Source organism: Crotalus tigris, unplaced genomic scaffold (assembly GCF_016545835.1).
Source record: "Crotalus tigris isolate CLP2741 ecotype Arizona unplaced genomic scaffold, ASM1654583v1 scf7180000019154.1569036, whole genome shotgun sequence".
Taxonomy (NCBI): Eukaryota; Metazoa; Chordata; class Lepidosauria; order Squamata; family Viperidae; genus Crotalus; species Crotalus tigris.
This window is the reverse complement of record NW_024097404.1, coordinates 304351-329465: the sequence shown is the minus strand read 5'-3', so window position 1 is coordinate 329465 and position 25115 is coordinate 304351. Positions and strand designations below refer to the sequence as shown.

Genomic DNA, 25115 nt, shown 5'->3' with positions numbered 1-25115 from the left:
ACTGAAGCAGTAAGCATGAGCTTATATGGACTCCAGAAGAGGGTAGAGGACAGGAAGACCTGGAGGCACGTTGTCCATGGGGTCGCGATGGGTCGGACCCGACTTCACAACTAACAAAAAAAAAAAGAATAGTCCATCATTTCACCTTCTCTCTACTGGATCAATGAATCAAAAGGAAAAAAAAATTAAAACCCAGAAATTCACTACATCACTAATCCACTTCTGAAAGAAAACAAAAAGACAGAGGCCCACTGACACATCTGGGCATAGACCTTCAGAAGCAGGTGGGCAGCCTACCAGCCCAGACCAAAATGCTCACTGAGAGCAGCCGCCAGTGATCCGAGGAAAGGGGCATTCTCACTGCAGCACACGTTAGACAATTGGACCAGGGGCATTTGCTTACAATGAAATGAAGAGCAATAGGTGAACTGTTCCACACTGCGTGTGCCACCAGAAATCAGGAAACATTACCTTTGATGCAGAACAAGTAAGGTGGAAGATGCTCACCTTTGAGGTGAACCTGGGACAGGTTTTCGAGAAAATTGTGTATTCCTCACTTTGAGAAACAGTTTGTGTTCTATTTTTGCTCTAGGACAAGCAAATTCTGCAAATGAGCTCTCAGGCATTGATTTCTCAAGTATGAAGTGGGATTTTAAAAAGAAACAGAATACACTAGCCTAGCCTCCATTTCAGATTACTTCAGGAAATGCCCAGATCATTCATAGCTAGTCAGATTTCTTGTTTAATTGGTTGCTTTCTATGACTGCCTCCTGCACTGCATCAGTTGGTGAAGATGTCAAATTGGGTAACTCTTTATTTTATATATGCATGCATGCATTTTTGTGTGTGTATTTAAAAGACTTATATAGCCACCCATCTTAAGTAATTCTTGACCGCTCCTAACATATTTAAAAGATTATATGGCTGCCCAATATGGCTGCTTTGGGCTGCCACTTAACATGTGGTGAGATGAAAATCACAATGCTTGAAGCTACTTCTGGGTGGGGGCAGTTATTATTATTTTCTTCATGTTTTTAAAAATTTGTTAAATCTTTGTTGACTTACTTTACAGATTTTGGTGGGAAACATACTGTTGATTTTCAATAATTGCACAACTGAAATTAAGAGTCATAGTCAGAAACCAGAAAAAATGGGTTAAGAATCACATGAAATATTAAGGTTATAGTTTCTGTATAATACAGGTCGCCCTCGACTTACAACAGTTCATTTAGTGACCATTTGAAGTTACAACAGCACTGAAAAAAGGACTTATGACCATTTTTCACACATGACTATTGTAGCATCACCTTGGTCACATGATTTACATTCAGATGCTTGGCAATTGACTCACATTTGTGACGGTTGCAGTATTCCGGAGTCATGTGATCCCCTTTTGTAACCTACTGACAAGCAAAGTCAATGGGGAAACCAGATTCACTTAACAAACATGGCAAGAAAATTGGAAAATGGGGCAAAACTCACTTAACAAATTTCTCACTTAACGACATAAATTTTGGGCTCAGTTGTGTATTCTGATATATCAGAGAATGTTTTCCTCCTCATTTAACTCAGAGATAATAGATGGATGTTTGCTTGAACCTGTTGGTGTTTTCAAGCTTGGCTGCCTCTGAAACACTTCATACCATCACCGATGATAACAATATTTTGTTTTCCTTTACAGAAAGTCTGTAATCCTTAAATTTCTCAGAAAGGCTTGATGTGGAAAGCTGTTTTGTAAGAAACAAGAAAAGATTCTTGCCTCACACCTTACCACATATTATATATGTTCGTATTCTATTTTGAAATTACTGTGATTGCTATCATTAGACCATACAGTATTGAATAAACAGCTTGGCCAGGGGAAATTTTTCCATTCTGATGGTCTTTTAAAACTAGTTTGCTGGGATGTATTCTAGAGAAACTGATACACTTTTTTTCACTTCTACTGGTTTTGGAATTAAGAGTTTTTATTCTGCTATCTGCTTTGCAGGGATTTGCAATCTAGTCAAGACTCCCAGATACTAAAAAGATTCACATAAAAAAGCGATCACATTGCTGTAAGCTCATTTTCTTCTCCTTCACCTCCCACGTGCTAGGATAATAATCGAGTTGGAATTCTCGTGCTAAAGGGATTGTCCTTTTATTTGCCCCCTAACTTGTATAAATAAGTCTCAAGGTATCCCATAATGTAGAAATAAAGATATTTATAGACTGACTTCACATTTTTCAGTAAGACATGACTTGCTTATTCATGCTTAAATAAAACACAACAGCTGATTCACACAGCACTGCTAAATCAAATTAATCAGTCCATATTATGGTATGTTAAAATCAGATCTATTTTGTGAATAGACTTCAGCTCCAAAATTCCCAGCCAGAATATAAATTGATAAGTATTATTTCTTAAATAATGAAGAAATGCTAAAGCGATGTGATGACCTAGTGGTGTCAGCACTTGGAAGGTTGAGAATTCAATTCTAGGTAGCAGCAGCTGTTTCTTTCCTACGGCACAAAGAAAAAAATATCTGCTGCGAATTCCATGTAGGCATCTGGAAGGGCTTCAGGACAATAAATGCTCAGCTTCATCCAGTCACCCTAATGCTAACTTGAACAGGGATTACAGGGTTGTAAAAAGGGGGAAATGAAGAGTCCTGGTGGCTTAACCTGGTGGTTTAGAATGCAGTATTGCAGGCAACTCTGCCCACAGTCTGAGTTCAATCCTGATGGGGCTCAAGGTTGACTCAGCCTTGTGAATGCCTCCCCCCCTATTATTCAGAAGAGCAGAGAAGAACTGGGTGTTCACCTTTGGTGAGGAAAGGTGAGACCTCTCACTTTTTGATTCCATCTGGTTTGTTGCACTTATCATCTTTTATCTTCTATGTTTTATTGATTTTGGTGTAATGTATTTGTTTAATTGTTGTGAGACCCTCCAGAGTTGTGAAGTTTAATAAATTATTAATATTATATTTGCAAACAAATAACAAGGAAACCTTATTACTCAGGCCTACCTTTTGATGATATGTGAACTACCTCAGACCTATAAAAGGAATGCTCATGTAAGTATTTTGAGAACAGCAAACCCAACAGATCAGCTATGCTGAATATTTGCCAGCCAGCATGGCTGAAAGAATTTTGGGAATTCTGGACCAACACACCTGAACGATGCCATGTCAGGGAAGGATACAGTCAAAACTTGCCAAATCTGTCAGCAAAATTTAATAAACCTCTTTTTTTCTCAACTTCCAAAGAAATGATTCAATTAATAGTGATTCTTTGTTTATTCTTTTTATCTTCTCCTTCCTAGGGGGTAGACAAAAAATAATTATGTAAGTCTTGCAAAGCAACATTGACTGTTTATTATAAAACCTTTAATAAGTTGCCAGTATTCTCCAGCTTTGAAGTTTCTCCATGTCAGGGGATCTGAAGCTTTGTCTAACATTCCACTAAAAGAGAAAACAGAGATACAGTTGAAAGAGAAAAATTAAAATATTTACATAGTATTAAGAATAAAAGTCAGGGCAGAGTTAAAATTCTGCCTCCCAGAGAATTCTGCTTCCCAGAGACTAGAGTTGGTGATGTCCAGAGTGGATGAATCAAAATTTTCAAGCATTCTGGTGAGTTGGAAAATTTTAAGCTACAGTTTCACTTTTTTACAAATCTTTATGACAAAATATCAGACTGTTTTTTTAAATAAAGAAAACTGTTTAAGAAAGGATGTTGACAATGAAAATGAAATTCATGTTTTTATGCCTTCATATCACCCTCATGTCTACATTGGCCACTCCTTACTGTTGTCTTATGTCTAACCTCATTTTAGGATTCCAAAGAATCCTAAAGAAAAATTTGGTATTGTAGAATTACAGAAGTTTTTTGCCTGGAAAAGAACCACTTTAGGGATACAGTTTGGAAAAGAACTGTTACAAGAAAATAAATGGTTAAGCAACTTGTTCCCCTCCTCATGTACAATTTCTTCATTTTAAAGTTCTTCTATAGGTTTAATTTTTTAAAGATTTTTTTATCCATTTTTATTATTTTTATAAATATCTCAAGGTGGAAAACATATCCAATATTCCTTCTTCCTATTTTTCCACAACAACTACCATTATATATATGTACACGTATACATTTGTGTATGTGTCTACACACACACACATATATATACACATTTACACACATACATACAGATACTTCTTTCTTCACCAACCATTCCTTCATTGTGGATATTTGGATATTACCAAATCTTTTCATCTGTGTGCGTACAATAATCTCACTGCAGTTATCATATACAAAAACAAAGTTCCATGACTTTATTCCAACTGTTTGTCCATCAAACCCAAAAGAAAGACCCCTGATTTCAATTGTATATTTATATACTACCAAAACTCTTGTAACTAACTGTTTGGTTGTTTGTAATCTTCAATTGGACTAAATGCATCACAAGGCAACAATTTTTGAATCAATGTATCTCAAATGGACTAATTCAAGGAATGCGTGAAAAATCCAGGACCCATGCATTGGAATTTGGCCATGTTGTAGGTGTTTCAGTGAATTCAAAACAAGAGATGAGGTCTGTACAAAAATACATTTTATTTAAATGTATAATTAAATACAGTACAGGATCTTGTAAAATTATATTCAGGCCTCATTTTTTTTCCTCATGTATTTAACACTTTTTTTCCTTTTGTCATAATAAAAATTGCAGTTCAAAGCAAATTTTAGAAGGAAACAAAGCACTCTTTCAAGGCCTTTGATAATTCAGCAGAAATATTCTATATGAATTGTGAAATTCTGTTGTATATTGGCAGCTGTCACCAAACCTCATTTTGTTTAGTAGCAGTGCAGACCAGGCCTTCACACCCTAGTGCTCTCAAAATATAAACGTGTATATATATAAAAGCAATTGGAAATTCGATTCCTGGAATTTCAAGCGAAAGTGATTCTTGGGCATAATGGCTGAGAATTCTGGTCTATTATCTAGGGCTGAAAACATCTGAAGATTATCTCATGAGAGAAAGCCATTTTGAAAATAGAACTTTCACCTAAATCAATGTTTCTCAACCTTGGCAACCTTAAGATGTATGTACTTCAACTCTCAGAATTCCATAGCCACACCTCTTAAAATTGCTAAGGTTGAGAAACTTTTACTTAGATAACTACATTCTTAGCACCAGGGCAGAAGCCATATTCATATATAGTACTTCTCTCTCTGGCAATTGATGATTACCTGTAGTCTACAAAATCATATTTTTAAGGTGACATAGGCAATGCTTTTTTTGAAAAAAAAAAGGTGCTGAAACACACAAACGTCATACAACCCACCTTGGGGAGGGGGACAGGCTGGCAGAGGAGAGCTCCACCCAGCTCACTTTCTTAGCTTCACCAGAAAAAAGGCCACTTGCTAAGTTAGCAGAAGCCCCAGGATCAGCGGCAGGCTACAGCTGATTCATGCTTCTGCTTAATTAGCAAGCGGCATGTTTTCTAGCAAAACTCGAGCAAGTTTGCTGGGCAGGAGCCAAGGAGAGCTGCTACAGCTGACCTGCTTCTTGGCTGCTCTGCAGAAACATGGATCAGCTGTAGAGGTTCGCCCCAATCCTGGACAAGAGGGAAGGAAGGAAGGACGGAAGGGACAAGGGGAAAGAGGGAGGGAAGGAGGGACAAAGAGGGAGGCGAAGGAAGGAAGGAAGGAAGGAAGGAAGGAAGGAAGGAAGGAAGGAAGGAAGGAAGGAAGGAAGGGACAATGGGAGAGGGAGGGAAGGAAGAAGAGACCAGGCGGGAGGGAGGGAAAGGAAGTTCCAGCCAGCAGAGGCTTGGCAGCCTGGCTACTGAGGAACAGAAGAGCACAAAGCCAAGGAGAAGAAGGTGGCAGTTTCCTCCCAAAGGGGGCTCCTTTTCTCCACCCCTTCCCTGGGTTTGTGGGGAATTTCTCATCACCAATGCTGACAGGTGCTCCTTCAAGCCCGCCACAAGCTTTCTCACCCCCTTTGCTTCTCCCCCCTCCACTTTCATGAGGATTGTGGTGCCCTTGGGAAGCCAATCATGCTTTGAAGCTTAGGAGATGAGGAGGAGTCCCTTCCTCCTTCCCTCCCTCTCTCCCTGTCAAGCCCTGGCAGGCTCGACATGAACGGGCGGAGGAGTCGAGGACAGGCGGGGTGGCAAAGGAGACCGGCGGCCGTCACCAGACCTCCCGGCTGACAAGCGCAAGTTTGGGGGTTGCCAGCTGATGGGCGCAGGAGTTGGGTGCTGCAGCGGCCTCCCCTTCGCTGACCTGCGTGCACGAGAAGAAGTCAATCCGGTTGCTGCACAATGAGTCTTTGGGGAGGGCGGGGCCTTGCTCTGCACCTGTGCTCTTCATGCGCCCCCTGCAGGGCACATTTGGTACAGTTCATGCAGACTGCCACCAAGCAGCATATTTTCCACAAACAAGTGAGGTGGAGCGGAGGGGGGGAGGGAGAGAAGGTGGCTGACAAGCCCTGCCTAAAACCATCGGAAATATGTGTTTTCCGATGGTCTTAGGTGACCCCTGTGAAAGGCTCATGCGACCCCCAAAAGGGTCGTGGCCCACAGGTTGAGAACCGCTGCACTAGAAAAAGAGGAACAGTTGCATCATGCATGTCTGCAATTGTACAATAAAAATCATAAGGCTGTAGATGGTGTTTTAATGATTCATATATTAAATTTCTGACAATAAATATATGCAGATAAAATTATTATTCTCTATAAGAGGCACAGATATCAGATATAAAACATTACAAAAATTTTCCATGTTTATTATGCATAAACAAAGATTCCCCAGGATTAGCTGATTCAGCCTACAGATTGCTAACATCTGCAGAGCAAAGGTACAAAACTAATCTGTTACCCTACATGCAAACAAAGAGCTTCTGGCTGAGCAAACATCTGATCTTCACACAACCTTGAACAGATTATTTAAGTAAGTTGTGCCAAAAGCTCCAACTTACAGGACATTCTTCAGCAAATCTACTCAAATGTAAGTCCCAGTGAATTCAATGGACTTCTCAGTAAGAATTAAACCTGATAGTCTTTCTAAATAGTTGACTTACATGTATCCTAACTGCAGTTAAGCCTTTATACGAATGTGACCTAATACTATTTAAGTCTCCTGTGGAATATATTCTATTATAGCAGCATCCTATCACATCCATACATTATCAACAATGGAAATAATGTTACTATAAAATGACATTTTGTCTTCTGAATGAACTCTGCATTTCACAAGAATGATAAAAACATACAGTCCCCAATTAATCTATAAATATAAACACCAAACAAAGGTGGTTTACGCCCATCTAATTTTGAAATAATAGAAAATACTTGTAGCTCAGGTTTTAGATTTTGGCAGTGGTTTGCTCTCCGAGTTTGCCATTTAGTTCCCGAATGTTTTGTTACCAGGCTAGATAACATCATCAGTGGGAATTTTATAGAATTGTCTTGTCCCATTCCTCTTTAGCTGGAATAGAACTAGACACTTCTACAAAACTTCCACTGATGATGTTATCTAGCCTGGTAACGAAACATTCAGGAACTAAATGGCAAACTCAGAGAGCAAACCACTGCCAAAAATTAAACAAAGGCTTCCAGGGTGGCACTGATGCAGAAGAAATGGAAATAGAAGTCAGAGTAATGAATAACAGAATTGGAAGGAATCTTGGAGGTCTTCTAGTCCAACCCCCTGCTCAAGCAGAAAACCCTATACCATTTCAGCCAAATGGTTGTCCAATCTCTTCTTAAAACCTTCAGTGTTGGAGCACCCACAACTTCTGGAGGCAAATCGTTCCATTGATTAATTGTTTCCATGGTCACATGACGAAAATTTGGCAACTGACATATATTTAGGACAATTGCAGCATCCTAGGGTCATGTGATCACCATTTGCCACTTTCCCAGCTGACGTCCAACAAGCAAAGTCAGTGAGGGAAGCTGGATTCACTTAACAACCATGATTCACTTAACAACCTCAACTCTATTACTGCCAAGAACAAGTAGCTTTGAATGTTGCCTAAACTCAGTCATGGACTGCATGGAGAAGAACAAGCTGAAATCAAATCCAGACAAGACAGAGGTATTATTGGTAAAAAGAAAGCTGGACTCAGAAGTGAGATGAAGCCTGTTCTTGAGGCACAAGAGCTAATTCGCAAATGGGAAGTGCTCTTTCTGCTGTCATTGAATTTAAGGAGCTGGTTGTTATGTGGAGGATGTTTGCATAATTATAGCTAGCGTACCAACAGCAACCCTTCTGGAGAGGACATACTTAGTGACAATTGTCCATGATTACAACCTGTCTTGACTTTTATTGCAGTGTATTTCATGTGGAGATTTTTTGAAATTTCAATTGATATAAAATGCTGCAGCCAGGCAGCTAATTAAAGCAAGGTGCAGATATTATATAATGTCAGAACTGAAAGGCTGACACACTACCAGTTGTCTGCAGGACACAATTTAAGATGCCAGCTTTAAACTTAAAATCTTCAGTAATTTAGGGCCTGACAGTTCGACTGCCTCACTGCTGTGGAATAGATGGCAGGAAAAGTCCTCTCTCCTCCTCCACCATGGCTTTTCCACTCTTAACTGCACCCTCACCCAGTTGTGTTTTGGGAAGGGGCATGGAAATTGTTGTAATCAAGTTATATCTTGTTTTGTCTTCAGTGAACTAACCCAGTGGATTATAGGATTGAGAATAGGAGAGACCCATTGGTTCTGAGTTTATGCTCCTGGGTGTCTGCAGAGGCAGTAGGGCAAGGTGATGGTGGTAGTGGTGGCGGTGGCGGCAATGATAAAAACTGGGTGATATCATCATGCAAATGCCACCATGTATGTACACGAGCATTAACAGTGGCATTTCTCCAATGACAGTACTCCACATGTATCGTTATTTTGGCATCATTGTGGTTTGCTGTGAACACTGCTGATTGCAACTAACTACCAAAGAGGCAGATCATTTTGTCATTAGGGAGGTTCTCAACTATTTAGTTAGTTTCAGATTTAACTTAAGATTTCCTACTAGGAACAGTACTGCAAGGGTCATGTAGATAATATCTTCTTCGGGATTGGAAGTTCTTCTCATTAATTAGATCAATTTAAATTCTAGCTCACCAACAGAATGAGAATTTGACAAGCAGGCATTTTATGGGCTGGCTGCAGACTAATTTAACTTAATGTGGTGAAAAAGGAGGAATTAATCTTTATGTTAATTAGCAGAGACATTGCATAAGTATCTCTGTATTTTTCCAAAGTTTCTTCCTATTGGTCTCCCAAGCTTCTGTTTCTTGGATACATTTTATCAAACGTAAATAAAAATTTGAACCAAAGCGTCACACAGAAACATCTCTAAGCTCTTCTCTACTATCTTGTCCTTATTCCTTTCTATTGGTTCAAATCTCATCTTCACTACTTTTTCTGTGAATTATGACTCTTTCTTCTGCATGCACTTTGAACTCTACTCATATTTGTTTCTAAGGGGCTGATTTGCTGGTTATGAAAACTAAAGCTCCGACCTACTCAAGCTGTTTGTGGAGTCCATAATCAAACAGCAAAAGAACATCTTTTAAGAATATGCTATCATTTTTTTAAAGATAGCTTATTACTTATTACTTAGTTTTATTAAAAGTATTAAAGAGAACATAAAAACTAACACAAACTAATATAAAATGGAGAGAACAAAGAAAGAGAGAATAAAAAAAGAAAAGTGCAGTGAGAAAGAACACAAAAGAAACAGAAGCTTTTGACTTGCTCTACAGTAAATATGATTGCAAACTTATCTACGGTTATAATAAAAATTTGCTTTTTCTTATTATCTATTTTTCTTGTTTATTACTTACAAATGACAATTGCCTTAATAGCTTTAAGATAATATAGCACCACATGAATCTAAATCTTTCTGAGTTTTCAGAAGGAAAACTATTTTTCATTGCCTCTCCCAGAGATCTTTGTTGGCTGCTCTTCCTTAGTGAATCATCAACATGCAAAAGCTATCACTAAAAGGTCACCATTACAGTCAAGACAGACACAGGAGTGAAAACTGCATCCCTCAGGATTCTGATGACCTTAGAACTTTGGCATAACGAACAAGTTTCTGTTTGGATCAATAAGTGCTCATAAGCTGCCACAGGAAATTATTCCATCTTGTCTTCAGGAGATCCAGGCCTTTATTTCATCCCTTCAAAATTTATATTAAAAAAATCTATTGAAGGTGAGGGATTGAGAGACACAATATTTTAGAAACATAAGTAAAACACCACTCACATTAAAGTAATAAGTGATCTTACTACTGTTATTTTCTCAGTCTTCAAGGCTATGCACTAGAACTGGAAGCAGAAGGAGAATGTTTTGCCATTTAATTGATCTAGGGAATTTTCTTCAAGTCAGAGATTATCAGTTAGGAGATTGATTCTTGGTTCTGCATTCAAGATAGGGCACTTTATTGAATTTAACTTCTTGTTAATCACTTCAGGATTTTATATTTTGTCATATTTCTGAAGTAGAGTTATGTGATGACCACAAGATATGGTTTGAATCTTGAATCTCAAATAAAATATCATTTTATTTAACTTGGAGACAGGTCCAAATAATGGTAATCTGAAGCTTCAGTATTTAGGTTGAACCTTTTTGGAAAACAACTGCCTGTAACTTCTTGTTTTAATTGGACAGCATTTGGAGACACTATAGACATTTCTCAGGAAATGATTACTACCAAATCTCAGACCACTGGAGGCATGGAAATTATTCTATTCTATTCTATTCTATTCTATACTATTCTATTCTATTCTATTCTATTCTATTCTATTCTATTCTATTCTATTCTATTCTATTCTATTCTATTCTATTCTATTCCCCTGTCCTACCTTACCTTACCCTACCCTTCCATTCCATTCACAGTTAAATTATAACTCTTTAAAATTACAGAATTTTAGTTGACCTAAATAGATAGACAGATGACCTGTTCACATTTAGTTGACCTAAATAGATAGACAGATGACCTGTCTAAAATCTGCCAAATTTCAGCAGAAGATATAACAGATTTTTATGCACGAAGTACCTAAAGTGGAAAAGTGATTACAGTCAAAACCAAAAACTGGGTAAAAACCACAGTAAAAACTAAAAACTACACCACCACCCCTGAATAAACACGATACTTTAAAAAGATTAAATATTGCAAAATGATATTTTGTCACCACATTTCAGTACCAACCCGAACTGCTGAATTTTGCCAGAAAAAAGGAATACATCCAGAGATTTACAGGGATTGTGAAAAGGCCACTTGCAAGCTCATCAAAAAAAGATCTGGCAACCTTAATTTTACTTTGTGGTCCAATGACATTGGATATGTTGCAAACTCTGCCCAATATTTATTTTCTCAGTCTTTGGCCCTTCTGTAGTGTAAAGAGGAGCATGGACAGAGATCATTGTGACAACAACTCTCTATTACTACAAGAAGGGCTGCATTCTACTGTGAATTACCAATGAGAAAATGTGCTAAATGTGCTAAATGTGCTAAATTTAATGTCAGATAAATTTTTCTGAATCTATCCAGAAAAAAACCCAGCCATTCCTGATAGGGGGTTTCTAGCACAATCTTTTGAAATGTGGTGGTTTTGCAACACATTATTAGCTTAGCGACTGGCTGTCTATATCTTATTTATTTTCTAATGTGCTTTGTCCAGGTCATTCCTTTCCAAATGGCATGACTAGCAAACACCTTGTCTAAACCCTAATCCTTGCAATCTCCCCCTCCTTTTTTTTAAATGCCATTCTTGCACATGGGTGTGGCCAAGTTTATTTTCTGTCTTTCCTCTTCTTTTGTGTAATATATAGAAGAGCACTGACAGAGTCGGAGAATCATCACTGTGACAACAACTCATAACTCACGTTGTTTATGAGCAATATCACCTACACATCATAGCAGGGTCATGTTTGGGCAAATTCAGAGTGATGAATCATTGGGCAAGATAGCCTTACTGAATAAGTATTTTAATCTCATGAAATCACCCTTCAAATAATATGCAATCTAAGCATTCGAAGGGAAATCCAACTAATGGTGAGGATGCCACTACACTGCCATTTGCACCAGGTGCAAATAATTAAGAACTCTCTGAGGTGATTTCTTCACTACTGCCACCAAATCTGTGTAGAAACTTTTGTTTGTTTGTTTGTTTTTTCCCCACAAAAATTGGCCTTCTAACTTGGCACCCTAGTGTCTTACTGGTTCATTTGTTTGGATGGGCCATTTGCTAGAACTTTCCTTTGCAAAAACTAGTTTATTCTGTGACCTCAGGTTCCCTTCTGCCCCAGCTCTCTGCTTCCATAGATTTTCCTCTTCAAGCTGGATAGGTTTTATTTTTTGCTTTGATTATTGCACCTCTTACTCTTATGAGTGCATAGCTTTGAAAACAAACAAATTAACTCTAATTGAGGTTTATTTATACTTCCATGCCTATTGGCAAGAATAGCCTTTTAAAAGGGGCAGGTTACAAGAATTAAGTTTTAGGCTAGGTGTTTGCTATCCATCCAATAAGGGAAGGAATGACCTGGACGAGGCACATTAGAAAATAGACAGTAAGTCACAAAGCCAATAATATATTTCAAAACATCACATGCAAAAAATAATTGCTCTGAAAAACATCAGTCCTTTCTAAGCAGGAAAAGTATGATGCTCGCCTACAGAGACCAAAAAAATAAGGCATTTTGGGGCTTTTCTAGTTGACAACCTCTACTATCCATTCATATTTGTTTGCAAGAAAGAAATATCTCATTTCATTCAATTCCTTACATTATAGTGTAGGAAGTCCCCCCCTCCCCAGAATAAAATATTCCACAGAATAAGAAAAAAAAAGCAGAATTGAATATTTTCCCTAAAGAAGAAGAGGAAAAAAATCTCCTTAACAAAGGCAGAAAGCAGCCCCAGTCTTCCCTCCACTAAAACAGCCTGCAGGCAAAGCTTAAAGAAACTAAGTTTCATTCACAAAACAATGTATACATTGTAAAACCAGACTTGGCTAAAGAGATCTCCAAATAAACAGCGGAATAAATTACGGATTGATTAGGCAAACAACATTAAATCAAGACAACAAAACACCTTAAGATTTGCATCTTCCCTCACCTCTTGAGCCAGAGGTGAGGGAAGCAATTAAAACACAGACACAAAAAGTGCACATTTTTCATACACAACCCCAATTTGTTAGTTGCTCCCAGAAAAATTTGTTGTTCTCACTGCTGTTACTGGGCCATTAAATCTCATTTCCAATTGCAGCCTGCCTTGAACTTTTTTTCCCCTTGCCTACATCTCTATCCTGGCTTGGAATAAGACACGGACTGTATTTAACCACCAGCAATAACTTTATATTCAGCTTTCCAAATTACAGTTGCTGAATTCACATTAACAAGGTGTTCCCATAGAAATAAAACTTCCCATAGAAACCAAAATAATTAGGCCTACAGATTACTACCCTCTCCTACTCCTTCACATTGGGACGAATGATACAACAAAAAACCTGAGCACAATATTGAGAGACTATAAGACTATAAGTAGACAATAAAGTTAAGGAGTTAGGAGCACAAGTAGTATTGGCATCAGTACTCCCATCAAAAGGCCAACACCCATTGAGGGTAAAAAAGAATTATAGAAATAAACCACTGGCTAAAGGGTTGGTGTTGTCAAAAAAACTTTGGTTTCCTGGACCATGGACTGAATTTCCTACACGAAGGACTCTTGGCAAGGGATAGGCTGCACCTCACAAAAACAGGGGAAAATGTACTCAGAAAAAGACTGGCCCAACTCATTAGAAGAGCTTTAAACTAAAATTGAGAGAGAAGGGTGACCAATCTTTAGAATCTCTAGAACACAAAACCAATCACAAATCCCAAGAAAACAAATCAAACAAAGAGGTAGGGAATGATGATAAAAAAGAAAAAAATCAAACAACAATAAGGAGATCCAGGAGACACACCCACGGACAGGCATAAAAGTCTTAAATGTTTATATACTAATGCTTGAAGCTTGGGAACAAACAGGATGAACTAGTAGCAATAGTACACGAGAGTGGGTATGACATAGTTGGCATTACAGAAACCTGGTGGGATGAAATCCATGGCTGGAATGGATTGATGGATGGATATAAATTATTCAAAAGAAACAGAACTACAAAAAGAGAAGGGGGAGTTGCACTATATGTAAGAGAATATTGCATATCTACAGAAATGCACATGATCAAAAATAAAATGTCTCCAGAATGTATATGGGTCAATATTAAAGGGAAAAAGGTGACATTGCCATAGGGGTATACTACAGGCTCCCCAACCAATCAAAAGAAATAGATGGACTCTGCCAATCAGTTAGCAAATGTATGTAGGAAGCATAGCACAGTAGTAATGGGAGACTTCAACTACCCAGATATCAGCTGGGAGACAAACTCTGCAGCAAGTGGGAGATCAAACAGATTCCTAACCAACCTAGCCGACAACTTTGTCATCCAAAAGATAGAGGAAGGAACTAGAAGTAAAGCTATACTGGACCTAATTCTTACTAATATAGAAGAAGTGATAGAGGGAGTTGAAGTTGCTGGAACCTTGGGGGAAAGTGACCACGTCATATTAGATTTCAATATAATGCAAAATCAAGCAATAGAAAATAATTCAACCAGTGTCTTAAACTTCAAAAGAGCTGATTTTAAAAAACTCAGAGAGAACCTAGGAAAGATTCCATGGATGAAAATCCTACAGGGGAAACTAATTCAAGAAGCATGGGAAACTCTGAAAAATGCTATTATAAAATCCCAGTCCAGCACAATACCACTGAAAAAGAAAAATAAGAAAATCAAGAAGAAACCAGCATGGCTGCACAAAGATCTCTCAGACAAACTGAAAGACAAAAAGGACAAGTAAAAAAATGGAAAGAGGGACACATAACTAAGGCTGATTATCAGCAGACAGCCAGAACATGCAAAGATGAAGATAGGAAAGCAAAGACTCAGAATGAACAAAACTTGCAACAGAAATCAAGAATAAAAAAAAGTTTATTTCAACATATTAATAACAAGAAAAAGTCAAAAAAACCTGTAGGTCCACTAAAGAAAGAAGATCGTAAGGAAGTAACAAGTAATAGGAAGAAAGCAGAGCTGCTTAACTCATAACTCAGGACTAGATGACCTCCAAGGTCCCTTCCAACTTCTTTATTATTATTATGACATTCTTTGCATCAGTCTTCACACAAAAAGAAATTATAACCCAACATACCAAAAAAACCTACTGCAAAAGACAAACTAGAAAAAAAAATTAAAATAAGCAAGAAAATGGTAAGAGAACACCTATCCGACCTTGATGAATATAAATCACCAGGACCCGACAGAGTTCTGAAAGAGCTGGCATTTGTTATGTCAGAACCATTGCATGTTATGTCAGAACCATTGCATGTTATTTCAGAACCATTGCACCATGTCTTTCAAAAATCCTGGAGCACGGAAGAAGTACCTGAGGATTGGAAAAGGGCTGATGTGGTTCCCATCTTCAAGAAAGTGGGGGGGGGGGGAAGACCCAGGAAACTACAGACCAATCAGTTTAACATCAATATCTGGAAAGATCCTAGAAAAGATAATGAAAACAGATCTGCAAACAACTAGAAGCAAACAAAGTTATAACTGGTAGCCAGCATGGGTTTGTTAAAAACAGATCATGCCAAACCAATCTTATTTCATTCTTTGATAAAATGACCAAATTAGTAGACCAGCAAAATGCTATGGACATAATATACTTAGATTTCAGTAAGGCATTTGACAAAATAGACCACAATCTACTGCTTGGTAAGCTAGAAAAAGGTGGAATAGACAATATCACCACCAGATGGATTTGTAGCTGGCTGACAAACCATACTCAATGAGTAGTCCTCAATGGTACTACATCCACATGGAAAGAAGTAAGCAGTGGGGTTCCACAAGGCTCTTTTCTTAGGCCCAGTACTCTTCAATATCTTCATTAATGATTTAGATGAGGGAATAGAAGGGGAACATATCAAATTTGCAGATGACATTAAACTGGCAGGAATAACCAACATCCCAGTAGACAACCTCAGAATCCAAAAAGATCTTGACAAACTTGAACAATGGGCCCTTTCCAACAAAATGAGTTTTAATGTGGAGAAAAGCAAAGTTTTACATTTAGGCCAAGAAAATCAAAGATATAAGTACAGATTAGGTGAGATCTGGCTCAAAAACAGTAACTGTGAGAGGGACCTTGCAGTCCTAATGGACAATCACTTGACTATGAGCCAGCAGTGTGCAGCAGCAGCCAAAAAAGCTAATATAAACCTGGTTTTATAAACAGATGCATAGAGTCAAGATCACGCAAGGGATTAGTACTGCTTTATAAAACCCTAGTAAGACCACACCTGGAATACTGCAACGAATTTTGGTCACCATACTACAAAAAAGATGTTGAGACCTTGGAAAAAGTTCAGAGAAGAGCAACTAAGATGATCAAAGGCCTGGAGACTAAAACATATGAAGAACAGCTGCAGAACTTGGGTTTGGCTAGTCTAAAAAAAGAAGAAATAGGGGTGACATGATAGCAGTATTCCAGTATTTGAGGGGTTGCCATAAAGAAGAGGGGGTCAAATTATTCTCCAAAGCACCAGAGGGCAGGACAAGAAACAATGGTTGGAAATTGATCAAAGAGAGAAGCAACCTGGAATTAAGAAGAAACTTTCTAACAGTGAGGACAATTGGAACAGCTTGCCTTCAAAAATCATGGGCACTCCATCACTGGAGGTTTTTAAGAAGAGACTGGACAGTCACTTTTCTGAGATGGTATAGGTTCTTCTGCTTGAGCAGGGGGCTGGAGTAGAAGACCTCCAAGGTCCCTTCCAATTCTATCCTATCCTATCCTGTCCTGTCCTATCCCATCCTATCCTATTCTTTTTTGAACTTTGGGGATAAACCTGGTTCACGTAGAATAAGATGTGTAACCACAAATTACCCCAACCATTTCAAACTAGAAAGGTATGGTGTGAACCCAAGTAACATTTTTTTCTGAGTATTTTTGTCTCGCTCTTATTTTCTAAGATAGAAGTAAAACAACAAGGAAATTCAGTAGGGAAATACTGAAAATGTTCTTCTGCAGCTGAGCCCAGTAGATGGCACTATGTAACAAATTCTTTTTTAAAATGTCTCTTATAGTTGGGAGATGTTCTAGCAATCTAGCTAGTCAAATTCTAAATGAATCATTGATAGACTCTGTATGGAGGAATTAAGTATGCTGTTATTTGCCACTTTTCTTAAAATGAGGCATTCAATCAGATATTAAATGAAGAGATAGAAAGAAGAGCTCACTGAATGAATCTCCCCCCCCCCGTCTATATTTATATTTGTAGGCACATTATATATGGACTGCAATCTATGCAGTCTAGATCATTGTTTTTCAGCCTTCAGAACTTTAAAATATGTGGACTTCAACTCCCATAATCTCCCAACAAGCATGTTGGCTGGGAATTCCAGAGATAAAATCCACATATCTTAAAGTTTCCAAGGTTGAAAACAAAACCCCACTGGTTTAGATGACCATTACATATTAGCAGATAGATTTGTCTTTTTATCTTTGCTGTCATCTAGCAAAGTTCTCTAGACTTTCAGATTCTACCCAGATATGGTATGCCTAACAATAAATGAGAATTGCAGGGGGTGGATTTGTAATATTTGTTTTTATTACCAGAATAGCTCTTCAGTGGGATGATACTATGAAACAATATACAAATAGTATAAAATCTATCTATAAGCTTTTCTCATTGTCATCACCTTTAACTGAATGAAACAGTGCAACAGGTTTTGAACCAATGTACTCAAATGGGCTAATGTTCAGAATGGGTCCAAGACCCATGACTTCTGAGAGAATGAAATTTGGAAAAGTTGTGACTGCTTCAGTGCTATTGGCTACTGCTGTGATCATGTGATTTTCATTTGCAGTGTTCATGACAATTTCCCAGCCAGTCTCACAATCCCTCAGTCCCTTCCCCATCCAGCAGAATCTACTTACTTGACTGCTGGCCTTAGACTTGCAGTTTCTTGCTGGCTTCCCCACTGACTTTGTCCTTGTAATCTTCCCACAAGCAAAGTAAATGAGAAAGCCATTATAAATTTTAAGGGAAGGAAATAAGATTTCCAATGCTTCCTGTCAGCTTCCCACAAGGAAACTCAATGGAGAAGCTGTCAGCAAATCTGAAGTTGCTCTTTAGACAGAACACCAATACAATAAAGTACTCATAATCTCTAGTAGCCATAGGTCACCTTTGCAAAAACAAAAACAAATGCTCATCTTATTGGCTTGATTAAGTTATCTCTCTTCAAACAACCTGATAACCTATTTTTAGAGATGTGTAGAAAATAAATATTTCTTCATAGTTAAAGTCCTGGAGATTTTAAAACTCCTTTTTAATTACTGAGCAATGCACATAAAGCTAAACATTAACCCAACTGTACTCAAATGGGATCCTCCAGATTTGGGGCTGAGGGGGCCCACTTGGTCTTTTAATGAAATATAGGAGCTACCTTCCAAAAAGCAGTGGGTGGGATCATGACAAAACTAAATTTCATCTCATTTATATATGTCATGAAAATAAAATATGATTGACTTCCAGGAAAGGCATGGTGAACTGAAAATGTCTCTGCAAAAATGGAATCAATGATCACAGCAAAGAATAGACTGGTTCTTAGGAACCTTTCCATACAAGGAGAGGATGGGAGATTGCCACATGTCCTCTGAAAGGCTGCTCCATTTGAGGAGACTGCATGAGAGTGGCCTTCTGCAGATTTGAACACTAGGAGATGAAGGAATTAGTCCTCTTGTTTGCAACTTCAGCGGGGCCCTTTAAAGAACATCAACTTGGCAAGCCTCAATTTCTAATCACTTTCAGAAATTGCCTATTAACCATCTTAAAGCTATTGGGGACAAGTTTGAAAAGTTGCAGGGTGAGTTTAGCTTCAGTTCTGAACAAAAGAAAAATTAATTACAAACTTAAAAACATCAAAAAGCTAAACATGACTTTGATCTATGACAGTTACAAATAGATTAATGATCCAGTTAAATCTATATTTAATCTTTAGTTCTAAACTCCCAACATCCATACCTGAGGCAAGTAGTTCACTGGGCTAATAGCCCGACTGATCCTGATGGACAAAAGTAACAAAGCAAGGGGGGGAAAGCATATATATGGACTTCTTTCTATTTTACTTTTAGTTGGTTTTGGTTATTGTTGTTATTTATATAAATATACTAAGTGAGTATAGGATGACAACTGTTACAAAAAGAAGCTTCAAGAATATCCTAGGATAATCAAACATAGCAATCTTTCCCAATATGATACCTTCCAGATACATTGGGAATTCAATTTCCAGAACAACCAACAATCCAGAATACCTGGGGACACAAAGTTGGATACGCAAAGTGAGCTGGAGTAGCTGGATAACTTTTTGGGAAAGTAGCCTTTATTTTCATCATGTGATGCTTGCTAGAGTTTTCAGTCTCATGGAAAACAAAAATTATTTCCCATTAGTAATGCGTCATTAATAAAGTGGCAAATTCCAGGCAGTCCTTGGTTTATGCCAACTTAAGGCAAGACTAGCTCACAATTAAAAATTCTGATTTTGCTTATACAGCCATCAAAACAAGTAGGTGGACTTTTTATGATAAACCTCTCTGAGAAGAAAAGCAAATCTTCCGTATCTTTGAAGAGCTTGGGATAATTTCAGTGGTGCAGGTTCTTTTCTTGGGCTCCATTAATCAAATCATGTGCAAACCCAAAAGAGACATAATGATGTAAGCACCTCTGTTTTATTTTATTCCCATAAAAATCAATCTTGCTTATTAGTTAAAAGTATGATCTTCTGATATGCTTTTAGTACAAAGTGCCAAACCTGTCACCTGAGATGAAAAACAGATTGAAATATTTGTGGATGATGAAAACTGAGTCTGGGAACATTTGCAGAGCTATTTCTCATTACAACATAGTAATAAGGGAAAGTCTTAATTTAATGCAAGAATATGATCTTTTATGGGGGTTAGTATGGATGGACATTTCTCCTGCATGCAGTGCATTGTCCTGTTTTCCCCTATCTGAATGTAGCTTTCACCACACACAGCTAGTAACTGATTTATTTATTTCAGGTAGTCTACCTAATGCCTATTCTCTCTGAGAGAATAGATCCTAATGTAGTAATCAAAGGTTTTCTTTATTTGTTTCTTCTTTCTTGGAACTATCAACATTGAAGTCAGGATTTCCATTCCCATATGAGAAAAATTAAAGGAATGATTGTTCTAAGTTGCAACAGTTGCTCACCTTGCTGGCCGGGCCCTCCCTGAGACACAAAGTATTTAGGAAACCATCCACCTATCACTGTATCCCTCTCTGCCTCCAACTCTGCCATTCTATTGTGATGGTGTAGCAAGTTAGCCTTGATTGGCAGGAAGAGAAAGAGGGAAAACTGCAGAAGGGCAAAAAACAGTTTAGACATGTTGCTGAATACTGGCCAAGGCATATCTGGAGCTGAACTGGTAGCCAACTGAAAAGACAGAGGGAACCAGAGGCGGAGTGTGTGGGGGGAGCTTATCTTGGTTGTGTAGAACCCAGGAACCAGAAGTATTCTCTGCAAATCCACCTAGCCCAGGGGTAGGCAACCTTGGCTCTTTTATGACTCGTGGACTTCAACTCCCAGAATTCCTGAGCACCATGCTGGCTCAGGAATTCTGGGAGTTGAAGTCCACAAGTCATAAAAAAGCCAAGGTTGCCTACCCCTGTGCTAGCCAGTAAATGTGTGGGGTTGAGGATTTAGCCCCCAAACAGCAGAAGAAGTAGCACAGTTGCAGATACAGAGTCAGACACCTTGGCATTCTGGAAAGCCTGTCTAGGCTTTCAGGAAGCCCAGTACAGAGCATAAGGCTGGAAGGAGCAGGGCAAGGGCAAGACTGTTGCAGTTTGTTCTGTTCTATTCTGACTTCAAGCTGCTTTGATGTAGGGAAGCAAGTATACAGAGGAAAAGTGCAGCTCTATCACTATGAGGAAGGGGATAAAATGCAGCATGGCCCGAGGTACCGTATATTCCGGCGTATAAGGCGACCCGGCGTATAAGATGACCCCCGACGTCAGCGCTGAGTCGCATGCCTAGAAAGTCGTCTTATACGCCAGAAACTACCATTATTTTTGGCATATAAGATGACTCGGCATATAAGACAACCCCCGACTTTGGCACCGATTTTAACGCTTGGAACTATCAACATTGAAGTCAGGATTTCCATTCCCATATGAGAAAAATTAAAGGAATGATTGCTCTAAGTTGCAACAGAAGTCATCATTGCCACTTTGCCAGCTTCCTTCTGAAAGTGAGAGAAGAGGAAAAGTTGCCACAGAGGGAGCAATTTCTTTGATTAACTTACATTTATTCTATCTCAGGATGAGAAAAAAAAAAAAGAACACCTTGGAGTTGTATGGATAGTCTGAGAGATAGTAAAGTATAGTTTACTGAATCTTCAGGAATCATATTCTCTGTATTTAAACTTGGAACACCACCTCCTTAGGTGACAGAGGAAGATGCAAAAGTCTCATCTATTTTTGGTTTCAGATTAGTATCTTCCATTATACATGTGTAAGTGCCCATTTTCCAAAAGGTTATAGGCTGAAATTTTGTTGGGCCAAATGGTATGTTGGGGTTATAGACATAACACCTCAACTGATTCACAAGATCATTTGAAGGAAAAAATACAGAAAAATGAATCCATAAAAGTTCTTCCATAATTACCTACATATATACAAGCCTCATATAGAGAAGATGAAAAAGCAGAAAATAGGAGGAAATAGTGGTAACATGAGTAATTTGTTACTGGTGGTTATGACAAGTTATATATCTATATCTAAGGCAGAGTTTCCCAATCTTGGTAACTTTAAGATGTGTATGGCTGACTGGGGAATTCTCCCAGTATGGCTGACTGGGGAATTCTGATCTAAGGCAATCTCTTGCCAATTTCAAAAGCAAGCATTGTGATTTATGTCCATAATAGTGATAAAAGTAAATGAAATTCGGTAGTCTGAATTTATTCTATATATTTTCCTAGAATTATTATTATTGATGTCATTATTAGATTTTTATCTCACCTTTTTATATATATTTGGCAAACTCAAGGTGGCAAACATATCTGATACTTCCTATTAACTTCACATTCTGTTCCATCTATATATATTCATTTGTAAATTTCATTTGCACAAATAAATACATCCGGGCACCGAATGATATGATACTTTAGTACAATCCTGCAGATTTGTTTGACCTTATCTGCAGTTTCTATACTCTATGGGCCTCATGGTAGGCATTTACCAATGCAGAATTACTATTTAATTTATGACAATGGGAGAAATTGGGCAAGACTGGCATGTGGAACAGGCAGAAAGGATTGTAATCACATTTCAGAATAGTCAGTTATAATTCTTCTTAATCAAATGGGTAACATAATGCAAGTCCTTTGAGCATTCAAACTAGGTCATAATCTCTAACCTCCTCAGTATCAGAATCTCTGAGGCCTTTCTCAACCATATCTCCTTAACCTGCAATAAACTTGTTTCCACTGGCACCAAATACAATAATTAAGCATCAAGGGAGTTTTTGAGATAAATCAACAGATTCTTCCTGGGACACAGGGAGAAATTAAAAATTGCAGGCTGGCCTTTTTGTTCTCTTCCGCTTGGCACTGTTTTATGTTTATGCTGTTTATCATTTCCCATTCAAACTATATACCAAGACAGCTGACACTAAACAATGAGCATTAGGAACAGCCAAATTTTAGCTCAGTTTTTATTTACTTACTTAAAACATTTTCAGGTAGTCCTTGACTTGCAACAGTTCACAGTGACTGTTTGAAGTTACAACGGCACTGAAAAAGTGACTTATGACACTTTTTCACACCATTGCAGCGTCCCCATGGTCACATGATCAAAATTAATATGCTTGGCAACCGACTCATATTTATGATGATTGCAGTGTCCTGCAATCATGTGATCCACTTTTGTGGCCTTCTGACAAGCAAGCTCAATGGGGAAGCCAGATTCACTTAACAATCGGGTTATAACTTACTCACTGCTGTGATTCACTTAACAACTGTGGCAAGAAAGGTTGCAAAATGGGGCAAAATTCATTTAATAAATGTTTCAGCAACAGAAATGTTGAGCTCAATTGTGGCCATAAGTCGAGGACTACCTGTACTGACATGAAAGTGCTCCTCATCCAAATTTAATTAGAGCTTATTGAATATAAAGCTATCAGTATGCATGGCACTATATCAATGTTGAGAAAGTAAGTCCCTGCTCTGAGTTCACAGTCAAGGAAGAGAAGGAAAACAGAAGGAAAGCAAAAATATGTTAAAAACAGGAGAAATATATGGACCAGAGCTTCAGAAAAATAATGAAACTGGTGGACGTGGTGATTTTTGGGGGGTAGGAATGTTGAGAGTATCTTCTTTACTTCCAATCTCAGGTTGCCAAAGTCATGCCAGATGGGACATTGTACTTTACCATCCTTTGGAATCCTGTTTACTTCATGGAATCTTCATTTACTTATTACAAAGGGATGTCCCCCTTCTCCAAAGCCAGAAGAGGAATTAGAGGAATTTCTCAGCCAGACATCCCTGTTTGACAATGCCACAGTCAATGACAGCCATTGTGCCAAGAATCTAATGGCATTTGATTTTGGTTACAATCACAATGGAAACTTTTCAATAGAGAATATTCAACTAATATTTAATGAAAACCATTGAAGCAGAATTTGATTTAGTTCTCATCTCAGAGTGTTTTGATGAGTTCATGATGTTATTGAAAGAAATCTGGCGCTGGGACTTGGATGATGTTGTCTCATTCCCTCTTAACAAAAGAGATATAACCAAATCTCAGCTTTCAAAAGATTCTGTAGAGAAATTAAAGAGCTGGAATAAGCTAGACTGGAAACTCTATATGTATTTCAACAAGACTATTTGGAAAAAGATATATTTACATATTGGCAAGGAATGTATCAAGCAGGAAGTGAAGGTATTGCAAGAGAAGCAGATACAGCTGGCAAAGATCTACCTTCAAGAAGGTGATAGTGTATCTCCAAAGGAGACTAGACCAGACATTAGTCCCACTGCAGTATGGCACTCTGGCAGTGCAAAAATATTAGGCTACAACTTGAACTGGATAAGGCAACAAGAAGATGTGCTGGCGGATGGTGACTTCTGAACTTCAGTATAGTCATTTTCTGTACAGGAAGGAGTTCATCAAGAAAGCTTTGAAGTTCAGCAAGCCTGCTTACTCATTCAGACCATAGAAATATAGGACAGATTGAACCAGTTAGGACTGATTTCTGAGTCATGACACCATCAAAACTATAGACCTGATCTGAACCAAGATAAATGACCAGGTAGAAAACATACCCAGGCCTAACATTAATTTTTCTTTTCTTTTTTTCCATTATCATGAATCTTTAGATGTGTTGTTCCAGATGAGAAACAAGGTGTCACCTTTCAGGTCTCTCCAACCTGTTTCTCTACGCTGCCAGCACAATTCCTGAATCCCTATGGATTTCCTTCTTCATTATAATTACACATTATTTACTTTTAGGTATTGATAGGAAGGAAAAATACACGAGCAAAGTTTGGATTGTCACACCAATCAGCAACTGAGTTCCCCACATATAACCTACAAATTTAAGAGAGAAAAATAAATATTTCTCCACACACATAAAAGTCTGATGCAATATTCTGGGCATTGTCACCTAATTTTCTGTGACTCAGCACTTTACATAATTTCTCATTATTTGTAGCTGATATATATTGATCCCTTTCTAATCAACAAGAATCCAATAGTTAGATTAATGAGATTGTAGAAATCAACAGATCTGTTTTAAAAGAAACGGTGCTTTGAAGAAAATACCAGTTGAGGCCTATTACTCAGCTCTGGGTATCTTTTATCACTATATTGTTTGCTCCCAATATTAACATTTGACCAAGGATGTTTCATACATCACCAAAAGGGAACCTTGGAAAATATAACACAATTGTATTCTGCATGCTTATTACACACATATCAGAAATGCGCATAATAA

General features: G+C 38.0%; 1 pseudogene; it reads left to right on the top strand.

Moving 5' to 3' along the window:
• LOC120315564 overlaps positions 1 to 25092 on the top strand; it is a 34537-nt pseudogene extending 9445 nt beyond the window's left edge.
• Positions 25093 to 25115: the final 23 nt, after the last annotated feature.